Genomic DNA, 12,007 nt, shown 5'->3' with positions numbered 1-12,007 from the left:
AAAGAGGCGGGGCCTCTTTTGCTGCGCGCGCATACCCGTGTTGAGGGCTTAAAAAAAAAGAAGTCGCCGGCGATTCCATTGCGCAGGCGCCAGGGGGCGCGCAGGAGCTTGCTCTGCAGTCGTGGAGATATATATTCATTTTCTATTTGTTATTGAATATTTATAATTAGCAGGAAATTAATTTGCGGGATAAATAAGGCGCCTGTGCCAATAAGCCCCATCCCTCATTGCAATACACGCTTTGCCAAGTCTCCTCCTTGGGCGGGGTTCAGTGTTTCTCAACCTTGGCCACTTGAAGATGTCTAGACTTCAACTCCCAGAATTCCCCAGCCAGCATTCGCTGGCTGGGGAATTCTGGGAGTTGAAGTCCAGACATCTTCAAGTTGCCAAGGTTGGGAAACACTGGACTAGATGACCTACAAGGTCCATTCCAACTCTGTTATTCTGTTATTTTGGGGCGTTCTCACGTGCAACATGTGCACGCTTCAGCTTCAGGCACTGCATCTGCTGGCAGGCAGCCGCAACCAGAGGGGGGCATCAGAAGGGACGATGGGGCAGCTACAGGTGGCCCTAGACTTAGTGACCGTTTGAAGTTACAACAGCACTGAAAAAAAAATGACTTAGGACCATTTTTTCACACTTGTTAAGTGTGAAATTCCAGCACCCTGGAATTGAGGAGAAACTTCCTAACAGAGAGAACTATTAACCAGTGGAACAGCTTGCCACCAGAAATTGTATAAAGCCCTAGTAAGTTCCCACACCTAGAGTACTGCATCCACTTTTGGGTACCACACTGTAAAAAAGATGTGGAGACTCTAGAAAGAGTGCAGAGAAGAGCAAACAAGAGGATTAGGCAACTGGAGGATAAAACATACAATGAACGGTTGCAGGAACTGGGCATGGCCAGTCTAGGGAAGAGAAGGACCAGGGGAGAGATGAGAGCATCTTCCAATATTTGAGGGGCTGCCCCAGAAAGAAGGGGGTCAAGCTATTTTCCAAGGCACCCAAAGGCCAGACAAGGAAGAATGGATGGAAGCTGAGCAAGGAGAGATTCAACGTGGAAATAAGGATGAATTTTCTGACAGTGAGAAGAATCAACCCATGGAACAGAAGTTGCCTTCGGAAGTTGTGGGACCTTCACCACTGGAAGCTTTCAAGAAGAGGCTGGACTTCCCTCTGTCAGAAATGATGTTCGGGCTCCTGCTTGAGCGGGGGGTTGGACTAGATGACCTACAAGGTCCCTTCCGACTCTGTTATTCTGTTATTATTCTGTTATTCAGAAGTTGTGGGAACTTCACCACTGGAAGCTTTCAAGAAGAGACTGGACTGCCATCTCTCAGAAATGACACAGGGTCTCCTGCTTGAACAGGGGGGCTGGACTAGAAGACCTCCACGGTCCCTTCCAGCTCGATTCTGATTCTGAAATCCCCATTGACTTTTCTCGTCAGGCGGCCATAAAACATGATCATGTGACATGTCCCCCAGAGCACTGCAACCGTCACAAATACGAGTCAATTGCCAAATTTCCAAGATTTGATCATGTGACGATACCACAACGTGAAAAACAGCCATAAGTTAACTTTTTCCAGTGCCTTTGTAATCATGAACAGTTAATAAAAAAACAAATGGTTGTAAATTGGGGACTCCCTGTAAAATCAGGAAACAACAGTGCCGTTTTTTTAAAGCTTAAAATATTGGGTTAAATTCAAATCCATTCTCAAAATGAGGCTTAGATAGTGTTGTTATACTGTGGTTTCTTTCAGCCGGATTGTCCTCAAAAGGTTATAGGTATTCCTCGACTTTCGACCACAATGGGGCTCAACATTTATGTTGCTAAGGGAGAAATTTCTTAAGCGAGCATTGCCCCATTGGACGGGTTTTCTTGCAACCGTTGTTAAGCGAATCACTGCAGTTGTTAATGTAATAACACAGTTGTTAAGTGAGCCTGACTTCCCCGTCGACTTTGCTGGTTGGAAGGTGGCAAAGGTGGATCACTGCCCCCGTCATAAATATGAACCAGTTGCCAAATATCCCAGTGTAATAATCGTGAGATCGTGGGAATGCTGCAGCGGTCATAACTGTTGAGAAACAGTCATAAGTCACTTTTTCGGTGCCTTTTGCAGCTTCAACCAGTCACTAAATGAATTGCTATATTTGATGGGTCAAATCTAGGTTCCCCGCAGCTTTTAATAAATGGCCATAAATCAAATATTTTCGAACAGGGGAATTCTAGCAGGAAAGTAAGCTGTACAGCTAATTTTCAGCACGAGCAAGAATTAAATCGGCTTAGAGTGTAATAATTCTAGACCTGTTTGTTCAGAAGATAGTCACGCTATCTGGTCTAATCTTTTTTAAAGTATTATTAAGTTTGTGGCTATAGAAATAACAACAAGTGGAATCCTAGCCTTTGGAATTCAGTGGCATTTACTAATTAAATCTGATTAAGTCAGATTTATCTGCCATCGTGCAGATCCAGAATCACTTGAGAGTTAATCTAAGAGGCTCATGTAACACTCCGTTCCCTTTCCGTGTTTGAAAGTTACGTTGTGCTAGACTAGGCTTTTATAATCTCACGTTTCAAAGTTTCCCCAGCTCATCGGCTTGTTTTGCCCTGCAGGAATTCTCATCCATGGAATCCTTCCCAAACTCTCTCTAAATGTATTGAAATCGGTCCTCTTAAAGTCCAAAAACTCTAGTCTGCTTGTGGTTGCATAACGAATCAAGGCAGTGGTGGGTTTCAAAAATTTTTGGAATCTACTCTGTGGGTGTGGCCTCCTTTGTGGGGGTGGCTTGCCGGCCTCTCTCTCTCTCTCTCTCTCTCTCTCTCTCTCTCTCTCTCTCTCTATCCCCTTCCTTTTGTCTCTGTCCCTTTTTCTTTTTTTCTTTCATCTCTCTCTCACTTTTTCTTTCTTTTTCCTTTCTTTCTTTTTTCTTTCTTTCTTTCTATCTTTCTTTCTCTCTCTCTCTCTCTCTCCTTCCTTTTGTCTCTGTCCCTTTTTTCTTTTTTTCTTTCATCTCTCTCTCACTTTTTCTTTCTTTTTTCTTTCTTTTTTCTTTCTTTCTTTCTATCTTTCTATCTTTCTTTCTTTCTCTTTCTCTCTGTCTCTGTGTCAGTCTGTCCGTCTGTCTCTCTGTGTGTGGGGGGGGCAGTGGTGGGTTTCAAAAAATTTTGGAACCTCTTCTGTGGGTGTGGCCTCTTTTCCAGGTCCACTGATGGAACCTCTTTTAACCGGTTCGGTAGATTTGACGAACCGGTTCTACCGAATAGGTGCGAACTGGTAGGAACCCACCTCTGAATCAAGGAGAGAATCAACCTAGAACGAAGGAGAAACTTCCTGACAGCGAGAACAATTAATCAGTGGAACAACTTGCCACAAGAAGTCGTGAATACTCCCAACACTGGAAGTTTTTAAGGGGAGATAGGATAACTATTTGTCGGCAATTGTATATTGCCTCCTGCTTGACCAGGGGGTAGGACTAGAAGATCTCCCAAGGTCCCTTCCAAGTCTCATTCTCCAAAACATATGGCAGGACAAGAAGCAATGGAGGGAAACGAATGAAGGGGAACAGAAAAGGGGGAATCGCATGCTTCCAGATGTTGGGTGAAGAAGAAGAAAGAGAGAAAAAGGGGTGTGCTCTCTGTTCGGCCCCACCTCTCGGTTTCCTGTTCCTGTGTAAGAAATGTATTCTGATTGGTTGTCAGACTCCCGAGGGGGGGGGAGGGTGTCTTAGCTAACTTCGTAGGTTGCGTGTCTTTTGAGTCCCAAGCTTGGTTGAGTTCCCAGATGCCATGTGGTGAGTTTGCGTTGCAGGCTAATCCCACTTCTGTTATGTAGAATAGACTGGCTCAGGCATTTTAATGGCCCATTGACAAAGGTGGGGGCTATTAAGAGTGAGTCTGTTTCCTGCCTAAAAACATGTTTCTCCATTTCTTATCCAGGGAAATATAATAGTCTGCCTTTTCAATATTTCCTAGGATATTTCATTTTTTTTCGAGGAGCCCACCCAGCTGGTCATTAGGGCAGAGAACCGGTTGTTAAATTATTTGAATCCCACCACTGGCATACGGGTGTACTCCTCGACTTACGAGAGTTCGCTTAGTGGCCGTTCAAAGTTACAGCGGCACTGGGTGAAGTGACTTACCGCCGTTTTTCCACAGTTGCAAACTTTGCAGCCTTCCCACGATCACGGGATCAAAATCCAGAGGCTTGGCAACTGGCATGTACTTAGCACTGTTGCTGCGTCCCAAGGTCACGTGACCTCCCGACCAGCAAAGTCAACGGGGGAGGCCGATTCCCTTAACAACCAGGTTACTAACTTAACAAATGCAATGCTTCACTTCACAACGGTGGCAAGGAAAGTTATTTCACACACGTCTCACTTAGCAACAGAGGTTTGGGGCTCAATTGTGGTCATAAGTCGAGGACTACCTATATACCGGATGAGGAGCGCATTCACCAGATAAAACCCACTAGAAATACAGCTTTTCCTGTTGGACATCCTGCAAAAGATACATGAAAATCTTAAAAATGGTTTCGAAATGGACTTTTCCCCCCAAAGTTTTCTGTTCTTATCAGCAGAGAGGCAGAGCGAGGAAGGCCAAGCTAATAAATAACCCGAATAAATCACCTTTTTTCCAGTGTTTTCTCCAGAACAAACATTCTATGTTTACAATCCAGGTTTACATTTGGAACGCCTGAATCGGTGGGACAAAATTCTTTTAATAAATTGTGTGTTTTTTAAAAAAAACTCGAATTATAATCTAATTAGCTGAAAGCTATTCTGGCGTCTAGGAAATCTCACCACTGTTGATTTTTAGTTCGACAATTTACGAACTTAAAAACAACAACCACCCACCATTCTTAAAAACAAGTTGACAAGGAGCAGGTTGACCTGTAAGATGCGTTTCAATAAAAAGACTCTAGTAAAGAGCCGTGACTAAAATAATGTGGAAATGGGTGACAAGCTCATTAATTAAATCTGCTGTTTAGCAAAGGCCTTAATTGGTCTGTGACAAGTTCCCGGAATAAATGCATTGAAGAGTCTATTACTCATCCCTTCTTATTAATACTGCATCCTCTCTGTGTTTGAATAACCAACTGAAAGTCCTGATATATAATTACTAGCTGGATACCCGTATTTTGCAATGAAACTATCAGATCCGACTATGCAGGAGAAATTCAGTTTACAATCTGTTGGCTCAGTGGTGGTCGGTGATTGAATCACACAAGGGAATATCGCTCCCGCCGCATTGAGTCCGGAAGCAGTTCCATAGGGGGAAGGCGTAGACATTTTGGTGAGGTACCGACATTCAATAGCAGTAGACTTATATACCGCTTCATAGGCCTATCAGGCCTCTCTAAGCGGTTTACAGAGAGTCAGCATATTGCCCCCAACAATCTGGGTCCTCATTTTACCCACCTCGGAAGGATGGAAGGCTGAGTCAACCCTGAGCCGGTGAGATTTGAACCGCTGACCTGCTGATCTAGCAGTAGCCTGCAGTGCTGCTCTTTAACCACTGCGCCACCTTGGCTCATACTTCAGTACTGTAATGAGCCCCACACTGCTCCTGAATGAAGAAGTGGAACATTCGCCAGTTTGAACTGAGGTAACGGAATGTGAGGCAACTGGCAGTTGGAACAGAGTTCTTTTCAGGTGGGGAGGGGGAGTAGAACTCCTTAGCATCAGTGTGTTAATTATTGTGTACGAAATACTAATTATCTGATGGTTATTTCGACAAATCCTTTTTTAGCGAGCACCTAGAAACCAAGAGCAACGTACGTGCCGAATTTCAAATTTGTAGGGCTTATAGTTCTTGAGATTTCATGATGAGTGAGTGGTACATGACTCTGCCACCGGTTTAAGCAACGGTTTTAAAAATTGTTGTCTCTGTTATACAAAAAAAACCCATGACTTTCTTTTTATTAAATGCAAACAATCAGAAAGACAAAGTCGATCAAACAAGGTCTGAATGCAAAAACTAGGTAAGAGAAACATTTTTTTAATTTTCTTTTTTTTTTTAGCGTTTTTAATTCTCTCTCTTTTTTTTCCCCTTGTTGAGTTTTCCGTTCTTCTTGAGAAGAACGAACTTTCCTCAAAGATAGTTCAAAAGAAAAAAAATAAAGATAAATCAACAGTCGAGTATCGAGTATGTGACAAAAAAGATTTTAACAGTTTTGATTTGGGACGCCCGGACTTAAAATTCTGCAGTAAGAGCAGAGAAAAACCGACGGAAGCTCTAAATAAAGGACATCAAGGCAATTTTGCTTCGAAGCGACAGCTGGTCCTTGACTTACAACGGTTCACTTAGTGACCGAAGTTGCAGCGGCTCTGGAAAAAAAAATGGACGATGACCAGTTTTCACGCTTATGACCCCATGCTCACGGGGTCAAAATTCAGATTCTTGCCTTGGCCACTGACTCATATTTATGACGGTTGCCATATCCTGAGGTCCCATCATTCCCTTTCGCGGCCTTCTGACAAGCAAAGTCAGAAGCCACATTCACTTCACCAAGTTAGGAGAACCTTCCTAACGGGGACGACAATTGACCAGTGGAACAGCCGGCCACCAGATGTTGTGGGTGCTTCACAACTGGAGGTTTTGAAGAAGAGATTGGACAGCCATTTGTCGGGAATGGCATAGGCCAGGGTTGGCTAACCTTTTTGTCGACGTGTCCCTCCCCCCCCGCACATGCACGCCGACCCTCCTGTGTGCCCCGCAACCCTGCGCATGTGCGCCACCCCCCCTCCTGCCCATTTTTGGCTTCCAGGTTGGTGCAGAAGGTTTTCCAGACCCGAAACAGGGTGCGGGGAGACTTCACATGTCCTTTTGTGCCTGGAAGGCCTCCAGAACCAACTTGGAAGCCAAAATGGGGCGCGGCGGCACCGCACAAGGCCCCAAAATGCAATGCGTGTGAGTGCCCTGCCCCTGCTCCTCTGAGACATGAAGAGCAGCTGGCCAACGGGAGGTGTGCCCAAATGTGCAGTGGGGCTGGGCTGGGCCGAAGGCTGGTATGCCCGTAAAGAGGGCTCTAAGTGCCCCCTGTGGCACCGGTGGCATAGGTTCGCCATCACGGGTATAGGCAGTGGTGGGATTCAAATAATTTAACAACCATTTCTCTGCCCTAATGGCTGGCTGGGTGGGCGTGACCAGGGGGTGTGACAGGCAGTACTTGGCTGCCTGCACCCTCCTGGGAGCAAAAATGGGCCGCAGGGGGGCTGTGCCAGGCCGCACCCCTTTTTGGGCCTAGTAAGCCTCCCTGGACTTTCCTGGGAGCCAAAACGGGGCGTGTGGGGACTCCTGGAAGGGGCGCGGCCAGCCAGCAATTTAACAACCAGTTCGCCCGACCCGACCCGAACCAGCTGAATCCCACCATTGGGTATACGGTCTCCTGCCTGAGCAGGGGGCTGGACTAGAAGACCTCCAAGGTCCCTTCCAGCTCTATGAAGCCAGAGTTAAAACCTAAACAGAAAAGAAGACGCCTTCTTCTAATCCTGGAATAATCCGGAATGACTTTGGTACCATATGAACCTCAAAATTGAGAATTTGGCAAAGACGTCCCTTTCATAATCCAAAACTTTTGTCCCGGATTTTTTTCTGCTCTTACCGCACAACGTAGTCGTTAATCACAGAAATTTTCTTTTCCTGCCCTCTTCTTTGTACACCTCTTCTTGCTTTAATCATCACATAAACAGATACGGAGAGTATTTACATCCAAGTAACTTGCTTCTGTATAATTTTAGCAGCATTAATCAGGAAATTATTTCTCTTTGAATTGCCATCTCTATTCATTTCCATTTGCAGGCAATTTAACCATTGGTTTGCCTTGGTCTGGGATAGGTACGTTCTACGCTCAATTCAAAGACAGCAGATCGTCTCTTTTAAATCTAAGACAGCGTATCTATAGATATATATATATATTCTTTGTTTTCTCTTACCAGGCGAGATACAAAAAAAGTGCCTTTTTTAAAAAAAAAAAATCTGATAAATGTCTTCCCACAGGCAAGACAAGTCACAGTTTATGAAAAGACCTGACGGGTTTTTTTCGAGTCACTCAACACAAAAAATAAAGAAAAGAAAAAAGAAAGGAAAAGCAAGTAAATGTAAAGAGAAGAGGAGAGGAAGAAGAAGAGAAAGAAGAAATGAAGTGATGAGAGAGGGAGAGGGAGGAGAGGAGGAAGAAGAGAGGAAGAGGAAGAAGAGAGGAGGGAAAGAGGAAGAGAAGTGAGGCGAGAGGGAGAGGAAGAAGAGAGGAAGGAGAGGAGAGGAGGAAGAAGAGAGGAAGAGGAAAGGGAAGTGAGGAGAGAGGCAGAGGGAGGAGAGGAGGAAGAAGAAGAGAGGAATAGGAAGAAGAGGAAGAGGAAAGAGCAGTGAGGAGAGAGGGAGAGGAAGAAGAGAGGAGAGGACGAAGAGAAGAAGAGGGGAGGAAGAGGAATTGAGAAGGGAAAGGAAGAGAAGAAGAAGAGAAAAGAAAAGGGGAGAGGAAGAAGAAGAGAGGAAGATGAGGAGTGGAAGAAGAGAGAAGGAAGAGGAATGAAGAAGGGAAGGGAAGAAAGGAGAGGAAGAAGAAAAGAGGCAGAAGAGGAGGAAGGGGAATAGAGAAGGGAACAGAGGAGGAAGAAGAGAGGAAAGGAAGAAGAGGAGGGGAAGAAGAGGGGAGAGGAAGAACAGAGGAAGAAAAGGGGAGGAAGAGGAATGGAGAAGGGAAGAGAAGAGGAAGAAGAGGAGAGAGGAGGAAAAGGAGAGAAGAGAAGAGGGAGAGAAGTGAAGAGAAGCCTTGGTTGATTCAAATACACACAGAATTTAACATCTTGGGAAGAAGAGACGGTGATTTTGCAGGGGGTTGTAGGTTAAAAATCATTTTTCTGTGGGATAAAGAGAGAAATTTCCTTCCTAAAAGTCTGAGCGTCGCTTTTTTTAAAGTCCTTGACTTACAACCATCATTTTAGTGACCATTCGAAGTTGCAATGGTACTGGAAAAACTGACTTATGACCAGTTTTTCAAGCCTACGGCCGTCACAGTCTCCCTGCAGTCACTTGATCAAAATTTGGGCACCTGGCAACCACCAAGGTCGTGTGATCACAATTTGCAGCCTTCCCAGCTGCTTTCTGACAAGCCAACTCGGAGAGGGGGAGGAGCCAGATTTGCTCAACGACCGCACGGTTCACTTAACAACTGCAGCGATTCACTGAACAGCGGTGGCGCCAGAGGTCACAAAACAGGGCAAAACTCAACAACGGCCTCGCTTAGCAATGGAAGCTTTAGGCTCAATTGTGGTCACAAGTCGAGGACTACCGGTGTAGAAATAAGAGAAAACATGATAAAACCAGATGTTGTCTAGAACAGGGGTGTCAGACCTGATTTCATTGAGGGCCGCATCAGGGTTGTGTTTGACCTGTGAGGGCCTGGCTGGGTATGGCCAACTTGACGTCACTCGTGTCATGGGCACAGGTGGTGATCCCAGTGCTCTGCCAGCGAAAACGGGCTCCTGAACTCCGTTTTCGGCTGCCACGGCCTCCTGCAACCCTCACAGCGAAAACAGGCTCCTGAGCTCCGTTTTCAGCTGTCACGGCCTCCGGCAACCCTCACAGCGAAAACAGGCTCCCGAGCTCCGTTTTCGGCTTCACGGCCTCCTGCAACCCTCACAGCGAAAACAGGCTCCCGAGCTCCGTTTTCGGCTGTCACGGCCTCCTGCAACCCTCACAGCGAAAACAGGCTCCTGAGCACCGTTGTCAACTGCCACGGCCTCCTGCAACCCTCACAGAGAAAACAGGCTCCCGAGCTCCGTTTTCGGCTGTCACGGCCTCCTGCAACCCTCACAGCGAAAAGAGGCTCCCAAGCTCCGTTTTCGGCTTCCACGGCCTCCTGCAACCCTCACAGCGAAAACAGGCTCCTGAGCTCCATTTTCGGCTGCCACGGCCTCCTGCAACCCTCACAGCGAAAACAGGCTCCTGAGCTCCGTTTTCGGCTGTCACAGCCTCCTGCAACCCTCACAGCGAAAACAGGCTCCTGAGCTCCGTTTTTGCCTGTCACAGCCTCCTACAACCCTCACAGCGAAAACAGGCTCCTGAGCACCATTGTCAGCTGCCACTGCCTCCTGCAACCCTCACAGCGAAAACAGGCTCCTGAGCTCCGTTTTCGGCTTCCACGGCCTCCTGCAACCCTCACAGCGAAAACAGTTGATTTAAATCAAGCCTTTTTACTAGTGATTCAAATGGTGATTTAAACAGACTTTAAAGCCACCCTGGTTTACCAATTTAACATCTGCAGCGATTCACTTAATTGTGGCCAGAAAGATCGTGGAAGAAGGGTTTAAAACTCGCTTGACCACTGTCTTAAGCGACAGAGATTTTGGCTCAGCCGTGGTCATAAGGCAAGAGAAACTGCAGAGAATCTTAAAGGGCCACCCGTCTGTAAGTGGAACGCAGGGACACCCCATTTTGGACCCACTAACGGTGACCTGCAATGAAGATCCTCCCATCGGCAAACCAGGAACGTGATGTGGGAAGAAGAGAGCTGGATTGGACAAGAGCTACCACCAGGAGGATCCTAAGGTACTTCCTGAATTCACTAGCTCCAAGCTTCAGTCTAGAGGATCTCAACGTACCCCACAGTTATGTAACAGTGCCAGAAGGACCCAGTCACCACCGTCCATTGATGGTTGGGTCAAGGTTGCTTCTGAACCTCAGATCACTCTGAAAGGATTGAAATGATGTCCCTTAATTTCTGGCAGGCTTTTTAACAAAAAAAAGCCTTTTGAGGTATTCTATAATCGAAACTACTTTAGAACTGCTCAGTAGGTAGATAGGGTGGGTTCCTCTCAATGAACCCTGGGAGTTGTAGTTTTCTCAGAGAAACGTGGCATTATTTGGGAGGGACACCGTCTCCTCCTGGAGTGATGGGAGATAAAGACTTTCACAGAGAGAGAGAGAGGGAAGGGCAACGGGGGAGGTGGGTCAGAATAATCCCACCTCCCACGAGCTTCTATTCTCGTAGAAGAGAATATTCGTAGCTCAGGGTTGAAATGAAGGGTCTCTGAGCTTGGTGGTTTTCTTGCAGACGTTTCATAACCCAGCGAGGCAACATTACCAATGCGAGGAGGAGGACTGTGAGGTCCTTGATGCTCTCTGAGCTTGGTGGTTTTGTTGCAAACGTTTCATGACCCAGCTAGGGAACACCATCAGTGCTAGAAAGGAGTGGGGGGTTGCTCTCTGTTTATATACAAGTTGGTGTTGGTGGGAGTCAGATAGTTCCTTCATTAGGCTGTTGTTTACTGTTAGCTTGAGTTGGTAGTTCCTTGATTGGGGTACACGGATGTATTGCGGTAGTATTAATCTTGGTTTTAATCTCTGCCTATCTGATGATGATTGCTGGCGAGAAAGTGTTTTTGCTTCCTTTTGGGCTTTTGGATTGTCTCTTTTGAATGGCGTGTAAATGTTGTTTATCTCTATGTGTCTGTTGATGGCTGATTTGTCTGAGTGCCCAGCTTCCGGGAATTCTCTAGCATTTATGGACTTAACCTGGTCTAGGATGGTCATACTTCCCCAAGCTGAAATTATAGTTAGGTCTCTCCACCTCAGAGGTGGGTTCCTACCAGTTCGCACCTATTCGGTAGAACCGCTTCGTCAAATCTACCGAACCGGTTAGAAGAGGTTCCACCAGTGGACCCAGAAAGCAGGCCACACCTACAGAAGAGGTTCCCAAAATTTTTTGAAACCCACCACTGGTCCTTGGATATGATTATTCTACACTATCATGCTCCTATTTATACAACTCTGTGGAAGGTAAGGATGACTACTGTGTTTGTGGTGCAATCAGAACATTGCGTGTGTTGAAGTTGTTTTAACGCAAACCAAAGATGCCTTTTAAAAAACAAATTTGCATCATATTCTTATGCATGCCAGTGCTGTGTGTGAGGTAATTTAAGGTGGTTCTGACAAGTGTCGTCGGCATCTTCGTATCCGGTCACATGGGCGGCAAGCCACTCCCATCCAGTCACATGGGCA

The sequence above is a fragment of the Thamnophis sirtalis genome, unplaced genomic scaffold (assembly GCF_051295495.1).
Source record: "Thamnophis sirtalis isolate CommonGarterSnake01/CBP01778 unplaced genomic scaffold, rThaSir2_p1.2 scaffold_10, whole genome shotgun sequence".
Lineage (NCBI taxonomy): Eukaryota > Metazoa > Chordata > Lepidosauria > Squamata > Natricidae > Thamnophis > Thamnophis sirtalis.
Note: the sequence above shows the minus strand (reverse complement) of the source record.